Below are 21,424 nucleotides of genomic sequence, written 5' to 3' on the forward strand. Positions count from 1 at the left end.
TTGAGTCAAATTATCATGTCAAACAAATTTGTAGATATTTCTCATAAAAGTACCATTTATACGAGGGAAGTCTACAAATCAAAAACAAAGAACAACATAAAAATAACCAGTTCTAGAGGACTATGTACAAACTGGGGCAAGCCTCACCTCTGGCTATAGGTTAGGCCCATGGGACCCACCCTCAACTAACGTTCAAAAACAGCTGAATAGCAAAATTAGACCATACACAGAAGATACAAGAGAATAAATGAACTGAACACACAACTCCGAGAGCAAAGATGTACTTAGAAATAACTTCTATAGAATGGAAACAATAGCTTATGAGCTTCTACAAAGCAAGCCATCCACACCCAGTAGTGAGTATAGCAGAGAAATATGTGCACTCGGTAATGTCTGTGCTACTAAGTTCACATACGTTTTCCCCTGTGTGCCTCTTCATCCCTCACGTGTGCACAGCGTTCCGTGAAACATTTATTCATTTACTCTACGTGACATCCAATAGTAGCTTGGCCTATGAACCGTGTTTAAAATGCTGCAATGCTCTATTTATACATAAGTTAAAACAGGCTAGCAAAGCTGTAACATATCTGAAAGCAAGTAGGAGTTCTGAATGTCACTGCCCTGGGCATAGAAATGGTGTACAAACATGTACATGCTGAAGGCTTAGTGCTTCTTGTAGCTGTGCCCATTTTGCTGCTTGTTTTTTTCTGGGAGGAAAAACCTGCAGGCAGTTTGCTGGTCTTTAAAAACAGTTTCATTATGCACGACAAGTAAATCCCCAAAGATACAAGGGCTGCAATTAGATATTGTTCTAGTTGCATTAAAGGAAGCTCAGGGCAAAAAACGGCTGCGTGTTTTGTAACATCTCATGCTTTAGTGAATGTTAATTATCCAGTATTTATTTAGGCAGCTAATTGCAACTAAAACAAGCACTAGAATATCTGAATAATGCATGATTTGATGAAGAATCTGTGATTCACAGAGGTTACGTTTCCTTTTTTTGGAATTGTTTAAACTGTAATGACATGTGGTAAATGTTCAAATAACATACTAAAATTGATACTGTGGTTCATGACTATGCAGAATTTTCTGTGGAAGGAAAATATAGGCTTACATAACATAAACACACCCTTGCATAAGGGGCATAGTTTATACCTGAAGATCTGTTTGATCTGCCAAGAAAATCTAATTCAAAACCACACCCTGAGTATCAGAACTGCTGTGGACTCCTTTAAATCCAGGTGTAAGACCCTTACATTCAAAATTACTTACACATTTGCATGCTTCTTTTATTCTGTCCCCATTTCCTCTTCATTTATCTTACTGTGTTCTCTCTTTGCTTTATTGTTTTATGCTCTTGTTCTTGGGCAGTAAAATTAAGAGTTCTGTTACTCAAGTAAAAGTAAACATCCAAAAATTTACAAGAATAATAGTAAACCATTGAAGTTGCAATGATAAGTTATGATGCAGTTTTACATGTGGAAAAATATACACCCTTTACAAGGTTAATTCCATGTGTGAAATTACCTTGTTAGGCAAAATAAAAATATAAGCACTTTTGTTTACCATCATGTCTTAAGGGAAAAAACAAAACAAAAAATCACCTAAATTTAACTAAAATGCGCACATTAAAGGTGTTTTTACACATGACATTGACAATATCAATACATTTTATCACATTTTTCAATAAAAAGTGTTATTCTTACCTTGTCTTCAAGTGCTTTTCTTATTTATCAGCAACTGCTTTCCACTGCAAAATTGCAGATTTGCTGCATTTTCTGCAGAAGCACAGGCACAGTTGGTAGTGTAGTAGTTAGAGCTACAGCCTTTGGACCCAGAGGTCACAGGTTCAATCCACCCCTCTGGCTGTAGGGCCCAAGGAACTTACCCTAAATTGCACCAATAAAATTACCCAGTTGTATAAAGGGATAAATGACTGTAAGCTTGTAGTAAGTATGCCCTTAATATTATAAGTTGCTTTGGAGGAAAGCATCAGCTAAATGAATAAATGTAAGGATTGCAGATTCAAATCCTACCTCCTGCTATAATACCCTTGAGCAAGGTGCTGACACTTAATGGTTCCAGTAAAATTTCCCAGCACATGTAAGAATTGTAAGCAGGTTCATGTTAGAAGCTGCTTTAGAGAAGAGCATCACCTCAACAAATAAATGTCAAGCAAGAGTCAGTATCATGGCTGTTCACCATATAAAGAAATAATCTTAACAAGAACACTGCCTGTGTCTTTCACTCCATAAAGAATGCAGCATTATAGCATTATAAAGCTCTAATCACAAATATTATACTACTGTGGTTTATTTTCTTCAACTAAAACAATGTCAAAATTAAGTTGAAAAGCTCAGTTTTTCTAGAAATATACAAGGTACAAAGTAAATTTACATACTTCCTGGATTTTCTTCTTTTCTTATAATTTTTATATGCATTTTTTTAATTTTATTTTATTTCTGTTCTCCATGTATGGAGCACGACATCACTAAGGTCAATATTTTGAATAGACCTTTCTTTTTTCCTTTGTTTCGTTCTTTATATGAGGGAAGTCCATAAATATCTGACAAGTAATTATTATACAATGCAACCAAATGAGGGCCTTGAGGGAATTCAGCGAAAACCCTGCTAAATGAAAATAAAAAATCAAAACAATATGATGGGTTCATAAGTAATTCTTGTATCAAAAATGTTGATATATCACAGCAGAGTCATTCCTCCACTTTAGACAATGAAAGAAGAGCACAGAAGTGTCACATGTTACTTTGGAACTACAACCCATAGCAATGGTAATACTGTACGTATACTGTAAGAGGGAAAGAAGGCAACATTAATCCATCTGAATGAGTCAAATAGATGGCTCACACAAAAGAAATGGCTTTTTTACACAGATCCTCGGGTGCTTTTAAAAAATTTGTTGACTTTCTGAAGTTTCTCGATTTTTTCATAGCAATTTCATAGCGGTTCATTTTATACAAAGGTCAGGAGTATTTCCTTTTAACTTCATCTTGTATTTTTTTACATTCTCTGCAGAGGTACTGATACAATAAAGAATTTCCCTTCGGTGAGCCAAAATCATTCAAAATTAGTGAGGTGAAAATATAGGTATTGCCTCTATGTTTGGGGAAAAGATAAAACAGCATTTGCATTTTCCCAACTCATAGGAATCACATATCATCTTGAGATTCATATGTGAATTACACACAAAGGTTAATGCAACTGTTTTGCCTAATGTTGCTATTAGTCATTCCTGCTGAGTGATGAAAGTAAATGTAGTTGACAGTATTGACCTCTTGGTCTTTTGAAATAGGCAGTTCTTGCTGGGTCTCAAAGATGTTTTAGAATGAGCTTTTCTGAAGATGCTATGAGAGAAACTCACTGTAGAATAATTACACCCTTCAAAACGAACAATATTGGCTCCACAGCATAGCATAAACATTTATGAGTAATTTATCTATAAAACCTTAATGATGCTGCAAGTGGAGTAGGTCTCTTTTAATGTCCTAACCACTGAAACTGAGATACTGCATAATAAAATATTATTCACTGTTTTATAGAACATTCACATATTAGATAGTTAGTGCCTTTTCAAAAGGGTACTGTAAATGAATACCTGAGTGACTTGCAGCATCAGAAAGCAGTATTCATGGCTTAAAATGGCTTTTGATATGCGTAGAAAATATATTTAGAAAAAATGCAGGTCAAAGCATAAAACAGACACATATACTGTGGTTTTTTGATGTGCTCTATTACCTTGCAGAAGGAAACAGATTAACTCTAGTTTCTCTCCTTTCACATCCACACAGTTCTGATAACCACATTCACTGTAACAATAAAAACTGCTACACCAAGGCACCTAACATAATTCCAGATTAAAAGTGTCACTCATCTGTTTCCATACAGTGGCAGTTTTTATTTACCAATAAATTACAGTATCCTGACAGTAGTGATAGTGTGTGTTGGGGGAAAAGAGACATCCTACAGATATAAGGCATCATCAGCCATCTCAAGCATCACCGAGCAAAGTCACTGTTCAGAACGTGGTAACATTTCATAAAAGATGCTGTTACACTGAAACAGGGGACACTTGTGAGCATGTATGATTAAACACTACTCCAAAACAACATACACACAACCATTTGTCCCAAGTGAAGTACCAGCAAACTGGTGTGTAACCCAGCAACACAGGGCACAAGGCTGGAAGTGGAGGGGACACACCCAGGATGGGATGCCAGCCCATCACAAGGCACCCCAAGCAAGATTGAACCCCAGACCAGCCAGACAGTGGGACATGGTCAAACCCACTGCACCACACACTCTGGTTGGGGTAATGTATAACTGAATTTGTAAACTCTCTAGGTTATTGCTCTCATACTTTCATTTAAAGAATTGTTCAAAGTTATAAATCTTCCTTAAAGGCAAACATTGCAAATGATTATAATACATAAATGTGGATTAAATGCTTCAGTAGTATGTACTTTCCAAAAGCCATTATTAACAATCCAGACCACAACATCCCACAAAAGCACCATATACTAGGTCAGTGCAGTCTAACAATAGAAATCAGATGTTCCTCATGATGTGATGGATAAGGTCATTGCCTTTTCCTGCAAAAAGAAATATCTAATTTAGCAGTCTTGGAAAATCAGGTCAAATAGATGTATTTTTTATTATTTATTATGTCGTTCTGAAATTGCATAAAGCAGTATAATAATTTTTGTTAAGATGAGTTTCATGTTCTTATAATTAATGCATTGGGCCTTCCTAATTAATTCCTTTTTTATCTTCTTTCACAGGTACAAGTACTGGGGTATTTGTCCAGGATACCGACAACATTTCCCGATTATAAAGAAGCACGTAAAATTCAACATTATTTCAGAATAATTTTCTTTAGATACTTCTGTCAAAAGCCACACTCATTTTTAGTTCTTCACCGCTATAAATTTACTGAGGCAAGTGAGTTATATAAGCAAATTTCAGATAAGTGGGAAAAAGATGTAGTGTGGTTAGAAGACAGATACTCTAAATAAAGACAGAAAAATGCACTACAGGCACCTATTTCATGTGAGAATTGATTTCACTGATTCAGAAGGTCTTCCTGGAAAGACCACTTCAGTGTGGTATAACAGTCACAATGACTCTGACAGAAAGAAGGAATAGAGCTACCCCAGAGAGAAAGAAGCTGCACGGCAGACTTTAAACCAGAAAGGATTGTGGAAAAGCATACTTCTAGTGGGAATGTTCACGTCTAAATGTGTTACTTATCCAGTGGCTGGATGAATTCAGTTATTGCAATAGTGAAACTCAGAAAACCGGTTTTTACAGAAAGGCCAGGTATGCCTTTCACTCTGTATTCTAAAAATATATTTTTTTCTCTCTCTAAAGGATATTTTACATATGTATTTGTGCACTTTGGTTTGCAAAGTGAACCAATGACTTAAGATGAAGAATACTGTCACTTCATGTTTTCGGAAATCTACTGATATGACGCAGTTGTACATAGGAGGGTAGTAATTGGAAGTACTGAAAAAATGATAATCAATACATTTGAAAGAGCAGGTCTAATGGCTAAAGTAAAGAATGATGATGACTCAGCATGTGAATGTTAGGAGTGAATTGGTTGAAGAAATTTTAATTAAATTTTTGGGCCTGCTGGGTTTGCTGTCACATTAAATGTTCTGGGTCGATACACTTAGCTAGGCTGTATGATCGCATCTTGCTTCCCTGTGCATATTCGTGTCTACTGGCCTCAGATTATAAGAGTCTTCAGAACCGCTCGTCCCATACGGGGTCACGGAGCCCACCCGGTAACACAGGGCGTAAGGTCAGAGGGGGAAGGGGACACACCCAGGACGGGACGCCAGTCCGCCACAAGGCACCCCAAGCGGGACTTGAACCCCAGACCCACGGGAGAGCAGGACTGTGGTCCAACCCACTGCACCACCGCACCCCCTTATAACAAATTAAAAAAAAAAAACTCCTGAATGTTTATCAGACCGAAGGGGAGAAAAAAGGTGCAAAAGGAAATGTGGTGATGAAGAGGAAAATGTTAAGAAATGTGCAGAAATCAGACAAGAGATGCTGTAGAAGACCTCTTTCCACCCAAAGCCCCTCCACCAGTCCCTTGGTGATTTGTATTCTGCCTATCATGGTACCAGTAGAGATACACTATTGGTTGAAACTTGAACTTCCCTCTATTGTCAAGCACTTGAGCTGCAGGCAACCAAAAAGTTTCCATTCGAAGAACTGTGGAGGTGTAGAGGTGAGCCTAGGCACAGAATGGACCACCCTGGCAGCAGAACAGACGGGGTATTGGCAGGTGGTGTGGTCAGATGAGCAAGGCCCAGAGGCTCACAAGGCACGATCAAATACTAAGTTCAGCAGGAGAGGGGGCAGGAGGGCTGGACTGGAGACACAAAATACACAGGAAAGGTAGTGAATTCAGGAGTGAAAAACCAAGGAAGTAGTGGAGTGGAGGGAGTTCTGCAATAGGCAACGAGTCAAAACCAGGAAGCGATCTAATGGATTTGGCAGTGAGGCAAAAGACAAAAAATGGTTAAACCAATGAACAGGAAAGTAGCAGTTGATCTGCCAGAGTTTTTTCACAAATGTGCATAGAGAGCTGCTTGTCAGTCAATCATAGAACTAATAAAGATGTTTTGCAAGAACCCAACAAAATGTGTGATGGGATTGCCCTCTCTTTTTCATTACTGGGTTCAGGTCTTGATGAAGCCACACCAGACATCTATGATTGAGAAGTCCACTGAAAAGAATTATGTGGCTCCCTGAAAATACAGCACAGGAAGTGTAAACCTATGTCCATTCTTTTGGTTGTTGGTTTAAGCTTCAGGTTGTGTCCTGGTCGAATTTGGCCCATTTACAAGTTTTATCTATTAGAAAAATAACACTTACATTTATCTGTGTCACGCCCCCATCGGCACAACGAGGAGCACCTGTGGCTGATCAGGGGATGGGCGCATAAAAGGGAGATGCTGAGCACACATAGATGCAGAACTTTGTTCAGTGGTGTTACTTGCCTGTGTATCTTGCCTTTGCTTTCCTGACTTCTCCTTCTCCTTCTCCTTCTCCTTCTCCTTCTCCTTCTCCTTCTCCTTGCCCTTCCCCTTCCCCTTCCCCTTGCCCGCTTCTTCATTTCCCTGAACCCTCTCCTGTATCTCCACAACTTCTTGGCTTACCATGACTCCTTGCCTGTTTTGGGATTACGTCTCTCAGATTCTCCCTTTGAACTTTGTTCGCACATCGACCCTTTGCCTGTTTTTTGACCATGTTTCCTGATTGCCCCCTGAAAGCCCTTCCTGTGCTCCGTGCTTGGGTCCGGCGCTCCCGCCCCGGGGTAATTCCGTGACAATCTGACACTTTTCTCTAAAGCAACTTACAATTATTTATGCAGCTCGGTAATTTTACTAGAGCAATTCTGGGTAAGTACCTTGCTCAAGGGTACTAGAGCTAGAGGTAGGATTCAAACCTGCAAACCTTGGGTCCAAAGTTTGCAGCTCTAATCACTGTGCTTTCAGTTGTGTAGGGTTCTCTTATCTTGCTGCAATAAAGATTCATGACATCTTCCACATGAGGCAGCTGAAGACATAATATTTATGCTCACCCATTTTGTTGAACTGGGTCCGGTCAGATCTGGCTGCCCATTGGAAATAAATGGATGAGACTATAATAAAAAGCAAAGAGTACGGAACGCCAGTGCATTTAATGTTCAGTTAAATGGAATGCTAGCAGAGAAAAACTCACCCTATATTAATAACTGCAAATGGTGAATAATGAATAAGGTGCAAATTAATTCTAATATAACATAATATTGTAATCGGAAATACAAAATGTTCAGCTTCAGTACTAAATATTCCTGTAGGGCTTAGTGCAGTATAGAACATGAAGTTTGTACTTCAGAAACATTTCTACGGCAATTAGTTGCTATGGTAACTTTGAAATAAGTAGGTATTTCACAAACACTCAGTAAATATGTACTTTCTGAAGCACCCAAAAGACATTATAGGACCACTTAAACATATAGATACAAATGTACTCATGTAAAAATACTAATAATTGAACTATTATGATTTAAAATAAATCATACATTATTTAAAATGTTTAAATTCTGTGTGCAATTAAATCATGTTATAATGTTTTTTTTTTTTTTTCATAATTCAGACACTGGAAACTAGCTTTCTCAGATGTTTTGGTTTTTTCAGCTATACTGAAAAATCTGTGGTTGTACCTGTAGAGCAATAGGACTTCCTGAAAGAGACAGTATATCACCTACAGAAACATATTGTCCAGATGTGTGGTTGTTCCATGAAAAGCTGACACAACATATTGCATGTAATATGTTGATAGTCTCTAATAGTATGTCGTTAAAAAGGCTGGAATGGATTCTTCAGCTTTCTCCTCATGGTGGAGTCTACGTATATCATAAGAAAAGATAAAACTGGGACTTGCAGAATTTCAGATGGGATGGTCAGACCAGGGATATGAAAATGAGAGAGATTGTTTCCCTGTTGAGACATAGGGTTTGGTCACTGCCTACAGGAAAGATAGTCCTGTTTTATTCTCAGCTTTGTACACCACCACTCTCCAGTGTTCAAACTGGAAATAGTTTCCTCTTGGTTGCCAGCGAAGGAAGACCAAACAGGGGGAAATAATGAAACATTACTGGATGAATAGGTCTGAGGGATGATTTCACAAGCTGGAAGATCAGCTACAGGGTATTAATTTCTCTATGTTTAGATTTCAGACAAAAATGAGATCATGCCCAGTAGATGTAATTCTGTACTTTGTAATTCTGATTCATAGATTGTTAAGCCAAAAAGATGCACTTAATGCTCTAAAGATTCTGTATGATTTTGGCGTGTTTACCTTTTTAAACTAAAGCATTTTTATTTCCAGAGGCAAGCATGTAGAGCTGAAGGACCCTACAACACACAGACCAAACAAAACTCATGGAAAGGCCAACAAATAAATCAAAGGCTATAAACTGGGTTGCATTAATTTGACCAGATGAGAATATCCAGCAGACCAACCTGATTATGGGTCTTGACAGTCAATGTATGATAAATTGCACCCGCAGAGAATTAAAGTCTGTCAGGACAACGGGGCCCTATACTAAAATTAAACCCTTTACGGGTCGTGTTCTCCAGGGAAAGCTGCTGTGCCGCATAGCGGCCCGCTTGCTCGCCCGTCAGGTGACAAGCTGTCACTCTTGATAAGACTGAAGCCAGAAGGGGCACTGAGTCAAAGCCCACTGGGATTTCACCCTTTACGTGATGGCGGGTAAAAGTTCAATAAATCCTGCATCCTACCCCTAGTAGTTTACATAAAAGGTGGATTGAATTTTTTTAAAATGCAGGAATGTTTGTCCACCCATTCGGAAATGGAATGCTATAACTGCTAAGGACTGTGGTTTTCTTTTTCTTTTTTTTCCCCAGAAATTGCAGTTCTATCTCCGTAAACTGCAGAAGCTGTAAAGCAGATTACATCTTGCCACAGGAGTCAGTTCAGAGCTTTTATGTAATTGGAATAACAGGGAAAGGAGAGGCTTTTAAATCAAATGTTTCCATTTAATTTGCAACATAACTCAATCTTGGATGATCTTTTGCTCGCTCTAAATGGAGGAACTTGCAGTTTAAAATGGGTTTTGCTTTCCCATTTGATGTAAGCTAAAAACATATATAAAAAGGAATCTTTCATTTTTGCTTTATACTGCCTTGCCCTTCTATTGCTTCACTGTTCCAGAGACACACAGATGTGAAGAGTACATTAAAATGTGTTTGGCATGCAAAATGTCAGCGAACTCGCTGCATGAAATGAATAGAAGAGTGTGGCTCTCAAGAGATCATTTCAAATAAAGAACTATTAGCATTGAAAACATGTACATTACACCAGCATTCCCTGTGACTGTTCTTGCTGAGATGGTTGATTCTAGAATTGTCTAAATGTCAAACCAGCAAAACAGCTTGTGTTAAAAATACATTTGAAATTCTAAGCGAGTGTTATTCATCTGAATTTTAGTGCTGTGGTAGCAGCAATGTCTTCATTCTCAGTGACAAATACTCAGCCTTTAATTAAAATTATAATGAAAAATAAAAAATATTTCATTCATTTCTGTGACTTTGACTTCAGTTAACCAACTGTTTAAAACACTTTTTTCCATGAGAGTTTAATAAGTCTGATTTTCTTGCTAAAGTTTTATATATAAAACATTTTGTGTCCTTCTTGCATCAGCATCTTTTTATGACGAAAACAATTACATACATTTTGCTGAAGTCTTCTTGGGTTCGCATAATTACTCAGAGAAAACACTCAAAAAGAAATGATAATAAAAAAAAAATTCTTTTCAGATATTGCTAAGATTTTATTTCCAATGATTGCAAACAACTCATCGATTGACCTAAACTGCACGAAGAGCAGTTTCAGGTTATTCTTAACCTTCCAGAATGATTTGGATTACAATTACATGAAGCTGAACATTAGTTTCCTGCTATTTTCCCCAGTTTCACTTACACTTCTGCAGCAGGTTAAATTTATGACTGGAACAGTATGTTATTGCAGAGACTAAGATCTCTCTCTCTTCAACAGAAAAAAGACTAGTTCAGCAAATCACTTCAACAATCTCTGCAATTTCCCATTCAGCATCAGGAACTTTTTAATCTTAAACAGTCCTGTGAAATGAAAGGAAAGTATCTCTTCAAAAGGATAAAAATACAAATACATATAAAATCTTATCTTATATGGACATTTGCAGAGTTCTACCATTCTTTGAATATTTTTCTTTGCTTGCATCACTAGAACTTTTGTAACAAAAATTATGGTTTATTCAAGCCAAAGAGGGCTGCTGCTTCTCCTATGACACCACAACATCCACAACAATAAACGTTCAGATGGTCAATGTCTACTGGGGAATGAACTCCTGTTTTCTTGATGAGTTTGTTGAGTTGGTGGTATAGTTTATGGTTTCACTAAGAGAATCTAAAGCTTTTACTCAAATGTTGTCCACTAATAACAGTCAGCCTCTGTGGTTCTGCTTCCCAGACTCTCAAATTCGCATCTACCGTCCGCGTTCCTCTAGTAGCTGATGATGTCGAACCCACACAGCAGGCAGCTTGCCTTTTACTGATCTCCTTTACTGCAAATGGCACAAAACTAGTGAATAAGAACTTGTTGTGATACTTTATATGGGAATCTGATCAGCAAGGTACCAAAGTCTTGCACATAACAGAAGAGTTTTTGTAACAAGATCTATCCTTTCGGTTAGGCTGTTAGCTAACTTGAAGGTTGAAGATTTCCTTTTTCACATTTTAGCGCATGTTGTTTCCTGTTAATCCTTCATATCGAATGTCTTTCCTCATTCTTGTCTCTTAGATAAAACTGCCTGGGGGGTGCTGATAAGTTTTCTGCTTTCAGCGAGTCATTCCTCATACGTTTGGAACAGTGTTCATTAATCAACACATGGAAGTCATTACTATGATGTTGCAGATGTATATATGTTCTCAGTGTGTAAAATATGATTTACTACTACAGCTACTCTTTGCTTTTTCTGACCTGTCTATACTGGGTGTTGGTTCATTCAGAAACAGACTTTATTTTAATTTGATTAAAAAATATAAATAAGAATAAAATAGTAACAAATAAAACAATAATTACAAATTTTAAAATATTGGAATAATTTCTGATGTAGGAAAAGCCAGGCACAGTTAAGAAGACTGATTTCATATGAAAACTATTGAAAATGATTTATTGTTGGCATAAGGGTTTGCTAAATATGGTGAAAAAGTGTCCCACATAAAGAAACCAAACATTTGATTTGTTATGCGTTGGTCAACTTTCCTCTATAAACAGTTTCTAGTAGTTTGTGATTCATTTCGTTGTCCTATCAACTTTAGTGCTTTTACTTAATCCACAGTCCTGTGAGTGTTGAGATTGATGTTTACAGCTGTCGGCTATTTTTCAAAAGTCTGATTGACTGTAATAGGATATTGACAATATTTTTGCTTTATGTACAGTGTTGTGACATTGAAGTATTTAGAATAGTTCAAATGGTCAAACTGCAGTTCAAGTAATCAGCTTTCTGGATCTTCCTTCCCAACCACAAGTCTAAAGGAGAAATTACAGACCTTTTTGTTTTTTTCCCTCATACAGTGTTCAAGGGGTCCAAAAGATATTGGCTGCTAGTAACCTCCTAGTGTCTGAAAGGCCTGCAGGGTGTGTTCATTCAAGAGTCATTTGAGACATGTTAAGACTATGGAAATATAACTGTCAAACATTCAATATGTTTACTTAAAATTTGTACAGAATTCCATGTGCACAAATGGCTATTATTACTGCAGTTCTCATGGGTGCTTCCACAGACATCTGTGTCTACATGGAAGAAGTGGAGAGTGATGCAAAAAGCATAAAATATGTGGATGGTTGTAAAATATTGTAATATTACAGTTTATTTTAAATGTTAAAATTCCGTGCTGTGTAATGACATGGAAAAAATACTCAAGTAACGAAGAATGCTATGTCTTTGGAAGGCATGCGAGAGAGTGAGAATCAGTTTTTCAAACGGTTTCAGTTACCGAGACAGGACCAAATGTCTGTGCTGGGAAATAGCACAACTGCACTGTATTTCAATAAACTAATTTATAAATGAATACTGAACGAATGGGATAAAAGCTTTTACAATAATGCACAAACAAATGCTCTGGCAGTGGTAGTGAGAATATCATTGTTCACTTGGTTTTCACTGCTGATTGAAGCCCAGCAGACACATTGCAGGATGAAAATATTTAGAAATTTGCAATGAAAGCAACCTAATTTTCAGCAAATGGAACATTCTTCTCTGTCATTTCAGTGCTGAGCTTGTGTCCTTTGTTGTTTACAAATTGCTTTACTCAAGGCTATCAACAGCCAAAATAACATGCAGTAAGTATGGAATCTTAAAGAGAAAGTCACTTTAAGCAATATTAAAAATGTCATAAGTTCTCAGAGTATTCTTATATAAGCTTCTTTTATTTTTATTGGTTTTTCTGTTTTCAAACTTTAATTTGCATATATTCAAGCAAGAGTAAAAACAATCCAAACAGAAAATGTATGATGTTTAAAACTACCATAGTTATATAGTATTTTGCATGCATTTAATATGCTGAATACTTAGATGTAAATTACCTACATTTCATGTGTAATTTCCTTCAGTTTCCTTTTTCAGGATGATACTGGTATCACAGTAACTTCTTTGTATACAAAACTCACTAATGCACAGCTGCCTGTTCTATGTTTCCTTGAATAATATATGCATGATTTGGAAATTCCTGATAAATTTTTAAAATGGTCAGATGAAGACTGGGTCAGGAGGAAAAGAGTGAGGGGCAGTGAAGGGTTTACGCAACAGCATCATTCCTGTGCTTAGAAATTCCATATATGCCCCTAGATAAAATAAAAAAAATTACTCTCCTTGCCCTTCTTTACAACAGCCTAGAAGGGGCTATTTAGATATAATTCAGTGATCGCTTAGTTGCAAATAACCTTTTCGAACCCTTCGAGGCTTAATGACCTCTTAATGGCAGCTGATTCTGGATCCCTTTCCATTCCAATTGTCGCAAACCTCACTGCAGCTTTTGACACTGTTAATCATGGCATTTCACTCGCCCATCTGGGGACTGCCTTTAGAATTTCAAAAACTGCACTTAAATGGTTCAGCTCATGTGTCACTCGCCACTGCATAAACAGTGTTTCACTTCTGCATTTAGGGATGTAAAGTCCTGTATTTCTCAAGGCGCTCTGTTCCTTAATGTGTAATGTTCCCACTTTGTCACATGCTAAGATTACACTGCTTGAGTTATCATTTTTTATGCAGTTTCTCAAATCTGCATCCACAGCAACCCTTTCATTGCAAGAGCTGTCTCAGCATTCTCCAGCGGCATTTCTCTTATTAATTCTTGTATGGTCCAACACTTTCTGCAATAAACTGTGGCATGGCTGAAGCCATGCTCCTTGGGAACCTTCATCACTTACACAAAGTGCTGGATCCATATGCATAGATGATATGGTAAGTCAATTTTAGTCTATGTTAAAAACATTGCAGTGCTATTTGGTCTTGGCCTCACGTTTGATGCACATCTGTGGACCATTGTTAAAAACCTCATCCAAAAAACATTGCCAGGCTGTTCCTTGTACCTTTTGCTGTTGCTGAAAAGCTAGTTAATGTGTTTATCTTCTCAGGAACTGACTTCTGTATTTGTCTCCTCTCCAAGGCCTTGAAATCCAATTTTAAAAAGCTCAGGTATGTTCAGAATGCAGCAGCTACTGTACTGACCAAATCTCATGCTAATGACCACACCACACTTGTGTCAGAATCCGTGCACTGGCTTCCAGGTAACTTCAGAATCCTCATGCTTACCTATAAAGCGCTACATGATTTGTCATCTGTGTAACTCTCCAGCCTTCTATCAGTCCTTTTCCCTACCCTATCTTGCAGTCTTCCTTCATCTCACTCCAGTCTTTTACACATCCCACAATCTCACCTGAACTCTGTGGGTCTAGAGCTTTCTGCTTTTCTGACCACAAACTGTGCAATTCCCATCCTAAGAATATCAGTGAGCCTTCTTCTCTAAGGACCTTTAAATCCACACTCAAGACCTACACGTTTAAAACTGGCTTCCAATGATGTGCTTGTGCATTCCTTTGTCTCTCATCATTTCTTGTACTCCTATTTTCTTTTCATTTATATTATAGGACCTTTCCACATTTATTTAATTAGCTGAAGCTTTTCTCCAAAGTGACTTACAATGTTATCTACAATTGTTTACCCATTTATACAGCTGGAAATATAGCTGGGAATAATAATATCTGTGGCTTGCAGGGTGGAAATATCTCCCTCCACCTCCACACCAGCACAATGTGTCTACTCCCTCCCGCCTCTTGATTTTACACCGCATGTCTGTGTGTAACCAGCAGCACTCTTCTCCTTGCCTCAAGGGAAGGGCCAATTGTCTCGCTGTTTTCTTCCTCTTGTGACAAATTGTGCCTTTGACAAGGCGTTTCAGGACCAAAGGATTTTTTAAAATTAATTCTGGTGATGTAAGGTCCCAGAGTCAGGTTTCCTTTTGCAATTTGTTCAAAGTAGAGATAGAACACTGAAAAACTGGGATTGACCTGTTTTATAACTCCTGTTCTTCTACAAACAGTTTTTTTTACCCTGTTCAAGACTAAATTAACTTGAAGAAGAGAAAAAACTTACTTAATGAGCATTACATTTTATTCCAAGAAAAGACTGTGAGACCTGGCCATTAAAACCACAAAGATTTCCCACAAGAGAGTGGCTGATTCCTAGCAGACATATTACAAACTTTCATCCCAACTTTGATGATAAAAACCATTAGCTGACTCAAGCTACAAAAATAAAACAGGAAAGTTTTTGTAGCCTCCCTGAGACTTCTGTTTAACCTTCACAAGAAAAATGTACATTACTGTTTATGAGAAATGACGCCACACAAAGAAAATTGTAAGCTGTTTTACACTGATTACCACATAATAAATATTATTATAGAAGACATATCTGTGAGCCTGGTTTTAAAACCATGAGTCCTAAAGCGTGTGTAGGCAAAGTTGTGCTTCTGTCAACTTTCCCTTGGAACAATGCAGCTTTGTCTGGTGACAAACTAAAACTTTTGTTCAGTTAGGGCTGAGAAGAAACAAAGACAAAAAAAATCACTATCAAGGAAATTACCTCTCGCAACAGGGTTTGCTGTCATTCTTCTACTACATCTAGCTGACGCCTTTCTCCCAAGCAACATAAAATGTTATGGTTACAGTTATCACAAGCTCACAATTATTTATATAGGTGGGTAACTTTAATGGAGTAATTTAGGGTAAGTACATTGCTCAAGGGTACTACAGAGGGGTGGGGATCAAACCTGCAACCTTAAGCTCCAAACGTACCAGCTGTCTCCTGTTGTTCAGCAGACACTTGTACACAAAGCACCTTACAATTTTAGCCATTTACTTAAGTGTTCTATCGCTGCTCTCAGAACTGAAACCATAACTTTTTAAGGATTAAATCCTGCTGCTGCTCTAAACTTAGCTATGACATCAAGGTTAGCCTGATATGTATAATCGACTGAAATAATAAAAGGTAATAAACATTATTGTTTTGAAGGAACACTGGAAGCTGGGTAGCAGCAAAATACAGAGATGAATATTTTTCAAAGGTGATAATTTTCTATAAATATATATTTACAGTACTGTGCAAAAGTTTTAGGCACTTGGGGGGGGAGAAAAAGCTGTAAAGTGAAAATGCTTCCAAACATAATGATCTTAATTAATAAACTTCCTACAAAGCTTAGTAACCAAACATCATGAACAACCACTTGATGTGGTGGGTTTGGCTGGGTCCCGCTTTCTGCTGGGTCTGGGGTTCGAGTCCTACTTGCGGTACCTTGTGATGGACTGGCGTCTGTCCATGGTGTGTCCCCTCCTCCTCCAGCCTTGCACCCTGTGTTGCTGGGTTAGGCTCTGGTTTGCTGTGACTCTGCTTCGGACAAGTGGTTTCAGACTGTGTGTGTGTGTGTGTGTGTACTTTCTTTTTTTAACAACATACAAAACATTTACTGTAATACTGTAACTTTTTGCAAAAGGAATGCTTGGAAATCTAAAATATGCTCTTTCCCATTGACATTAATGCAGACGACATTAAATAACCATCTAAAACAAATATTTTTGTGAAACATCTAAGTGCCTAAGACTTTTGCGCAGTACATTTGACTGGCACTTTTCTCCAAAGCAACTTCCAATGAACACTGTGTAGTAGTATCAGCCCACACCTTATTCACCCAAGATGACTTGCACTACTAGATATAGTATTTACATTGAGTCACTCATCCATGCTCCAGTGAAACACACTCTCACACACACACACACACACACACACACACACACACACACATACACACACAGTCTGAAACTGCTTGTCCTGAGGAGGGTCACGGTGAGCTGGAGCCTAACCCAGCAACACAGGATGCAAGGCTGGAGGAGGAAGGGACACACCCAGGATGAGACACCAGTCTGTCACAAAGCACCCCAAGGGGGACTTGAACCCTAGACCTATCAGAGAGCCAGACCCAGCCAACCCAGCTGCACCACCACACCACCTACCCATACACCCCCTACTACCAATTCAATTCAAAGCATCACTTTTGAATGAAACCCACACAGACAGAGGAAGAACGTGCAACCTCTACACAGACTGAGCGGGGATCGACCCCACGTCCGCTCACACCACCCAGGAGCGCTGAGACAACAGCGCTACTCACTGTGCCCCAGTGTAATGTATATTATATATTACAATAACTTTGTCTTCTATTTTTGAAATATGATTTAGTGTGGTTCATTTAAAAAAAAGGTGTATTTTTTCAAATATCCATTAACTTACATTTTTCTACAAATACCTTCAAGAAGAATTACACTGCTGTCAACAATAAAGAACTAGGAACTTCAAAATTATGTTAAAAGGCTAAAGGTTTGAGAAAATTATAGAAACCCTGGCATAGCACTGAATGTTCCGGAGAGCAGGGTTAAGTCAAATGTATGAGAATGAAAGAAAATGGCACAAATGAAATAGGACAAAAATTAGGATGTGACACCAAACTGAGCAACCAGATGACAAGGGCTATTGTAAGCGAAATGACAAAGAGGCTACAATAATGAGTTTCAGAGTACCAATATCAGGTAACATCTGGAGTTTACCATAAGCCTTGTTTTGGATTCTAACAACTTCTGGGAGGATGTTTTGTGGTCTGATGAGACTAACACTGAACTGTTTGTTCTGAATGCAGATCATTATTTCTCACCAAAACAAAAACAGCCCATTAAATCAATCTTTCCGACAAAGATGTTGGTGATCACCTACGAGCTTTTCTCACCAAATGGGACCGGGAAGCTTGTCGCAGGGCGGGTGCTGGATGGGGCACCAGCCCATCACAGGGCAATCACACACTCTTTCTTACTCACACATTCACACGAAATACAATTTAGAGGCACCAGTTCAGCTGAAAATCATGTGCTTGGACTTTGGGAGGAAACCCTGGCAAACACAAGGAGTACATAGACTGAGCTGCATTCAGAGCAACGAACCAACGCACAGTCCAGGATCCATAAGGCACCAGTGCAACAAGCTGCATCACTGTGCCGCCCCAGGCTGGTTATTACTTCTGTAAATACAAATATTTCAAGTTAATGAAAGGGAGGAACATTATTCCTGTGGATTTATGGTGTAATGAAAGAAAATCTGAAAAGGTTTAATTAGAAAATGCTTTATGAAGACACAGTTGTAAATGTGCTTTCAGCATGTCTGAATATTATGTTATTTCTAATCAATTTTATTACATTTTACTTTGCACAAAACTATTTCCAGGAAGACAGATCAAAAGTGATGTAACTATGGTTTAGTAATACTCAATATACTGCATACGTCCTCAAAACAATAAAAATCCATGTTTCTGGTAGTTTTATATCACAGGCTGTATCACTTCAAATGGATTAAATTGCACTATTTCTCTAATTCATATTTTTTTTGCTGAATGTATTTTATTACTGTGGCTATGATAATACTGTACTGATACTTAACTGTCATTTTCAGTATAATTGCTAGTTGTCCTCACTGCCTTTTAAATGGATCCAAATTAAAAAGGTTGTTTACTCGAGAAATGAAAAGAGGATTATTTTCTGCATTAATTCACATTATCCCACAATAAGTTAAAGGTAGTCATGAATAAAACATGTCTTCGCGCCAACAAATTAATAGCGTGTTGGCCTTCTTTTGGCCTAAATGTCTACTTCAATGCATTACGAAAGACTTGCGATTAATTTCTAGAAGAAAACAAGTGACATTGTGTTCCTGCTCTGAAGAATTAATAAGATCCACTACCCTTCCTCACCCTAATTATTCTTTCCAGTGCATCACCAAGCATGCTGAACTGGGCTGAGTTTAAAGCTCAGTGCTGGCTTTTTACGATGTTTGTGTTATCCTCCGCAGAATATGCATTTAAATTCATACAGTGAAACACGATGTCCTATCATTTTAGAAGCCCAAAAGCCAGCGGCGTAATACTGCAAGAAAGCAGGGCAGAGAACTCTCTAGAACATCAAGACATGGCTCGTCATTTCTGGATTCATTCTCTGCGACTGGAGGAGGAAAATTCATAACATAGTACATGCCCCCAAACAAACATACTGACAAACTGCACTACTTGGATAACATACTCAGGTTCAAAGAGATCTCCAATCATCCTCGAGCCCCCAGAAGTGTTCATCCAACTGTACTGCCATTGGTAGCTCCACACTATCGATTACCATTGATCATAGTCCAGGCTCAACATGCCTTTCCCTTGTCAGTAGAATCAGTCCTCCGTTTTTTTTTGCTGTGGGCTCTTCTGTACAAATTTGTGGCATACAGTTCCTGACGTGCAGCGCAAACACTTATGGTATTGCCCGTGGCTGTTTACATCCCCAACACAGATTGTGTGGTGTCTGACGGGGGTATGAGGTAACCAGCCTTCACAAGGCGCGCCAGCTCCTGTTAGTACTTTCTGCCTATCTGACAGTGTCACCTGTTCATATCCATTTCTTCAACATGCTGTGAAACATTCTCTTATTACGCAATAGCTTCAAACTTCTTTAACACTCAGAAATTGTTTGCATCTTTTACGCTCAACATTTTGCAGAAAATTCTGAAATTATTTTCACGCTTACTACTGATCATCTGTAGATCAGAATGTCACTATATACTTAATGTCTTTTCAAGGAAACAGACACAAGGTAATGACCAGCAGGCTTTAATTGTTGTCATATTTAATAAAGCTGTTCAACTCTTCTGATTTATGGCCATGCTTTTTTCCTCATTCTGACCAGGAGCAAATCCCATATCAGATTTTGAAGATAAAATATTTGCACAAAATATTTGCAGTGTGAAGCCTGTAGGTTATGTGACTGATTAACAATATTTTAATTGTACAATAAAGGTCTACATCAATTTTCCATGTGGAGCAACTGGTTAACGTTTCAACAAGTGACCTTCTGTGGTCCTGAGTCCCCATCCCCCAACATAAAGCATTGTCCAGACTGTACTATACCAAGTGTTTACTTTCTGAAAATAATCAGGACACCAAAACATCCATTAAAGAAATTCATTTATTTACATGATGACATATTTCAGTTATAACAGGAATGAAAATCATGGACAGTAACACAAACACCAGCCCAAATTCACTGATGCCCAAAGGAGGCCAAACCTTCCTACTAAAGTTCTGCATGTGACATTTTATGTGCCAGTCAAAAGTTTGAGCACACTTGCTGGTAACTATTTTGTTTTTTTTTTTTATTTCCCCATGAGGCATTTGGTGAACAAGACTCAGAGGCTCCGGCACCAATTTCCAAAGATGTCAGACTCTTGAGGGTCCATTGCATTCTCCCCTCTGTCCAGTTTATCCCATACAGGTGTTGCCCAGGTGCACTCATGACTGGTACAGTACATACACACAAGGACCTCGTCCTTTTCAGAGAACTAGTAATTCTGAATCTAGGGAACTTTGTGAAAAGTTTATTTGGTGTGACCTCCAGTGACTTTTTGACCAGAATCTCAGCGTGTAAGAGTTATATTGTTAAACCCTTCTGACCATGACGTTCCGATGTTAGTTTTGGCTTCCTCAAATGTTTTCTTTTTTTTTAGTCTGTGTGTTTTATACACGTATCCATTTTTACCCGCGTCCACGTTGTGTCCCTCAGTCCGACCTGGCAGCTGCGGAGCAGTGAAGCCTCTCAAAACGCTGAATATAATTATAACCCCCTGTTTTTATTCGTAGACAACCAACCGATCGTCCTACGATTCGGACCATAAGCGACACGAACTGAACTCTGTTTTTCACACCTGCTTCTTTTTGTTCAGGTAAGCGGTGCGTTGTTGAGAGCGCCGCTAAAATAAAAAAAACTTAAAAAGGCACCCGGTTGAGGATCTGCGGCAAAAGTGAACAGAACAGCCTAATCCTGCTGCATTAACCGCAGAGAGTTGAGTTTCACCAATTCCGACAAGATCGAGAAGCATCTTTACACACAAATTACAGACATCGCTGCGGAAGTCGGGGAGGCAGGAGAACGAGGTTTGACTTTGAAGGCGGTCGGATCATCTCCGATCGAGACGTTATTTTTCGGTCTCTCGCCGCAACTCGATCCCGCTTCGGCATCTTAAAAACGTCTATTTGCGCGCTTTCAAAAAATATTCGCTATGAAATCGCGCTAACAAGAAGTGCGAGCAAAAAGGCCACATCTATCGGATTACGCATATTTTTAACCCATACAAAAGATGAATGCGAAAAAAAGCCCATCATATCGCTTCAAGCCAGGCTCTTTCCAAACATAATGATGA

This window comes from Scleropages formosus, chromosome 20 (assembly GCF_900964775.1).
Source record: "Scleropages formosus chromosome 20, fSclFor1.1, whole genome shotgun sequence".
Classification (NCBI taxonomy): Eukaryota; Metazoa; Chordata; class Actinopteri; order Osteoglossiformes; family Osteoglossidae; genus Scleropages; species Scleropages formosus.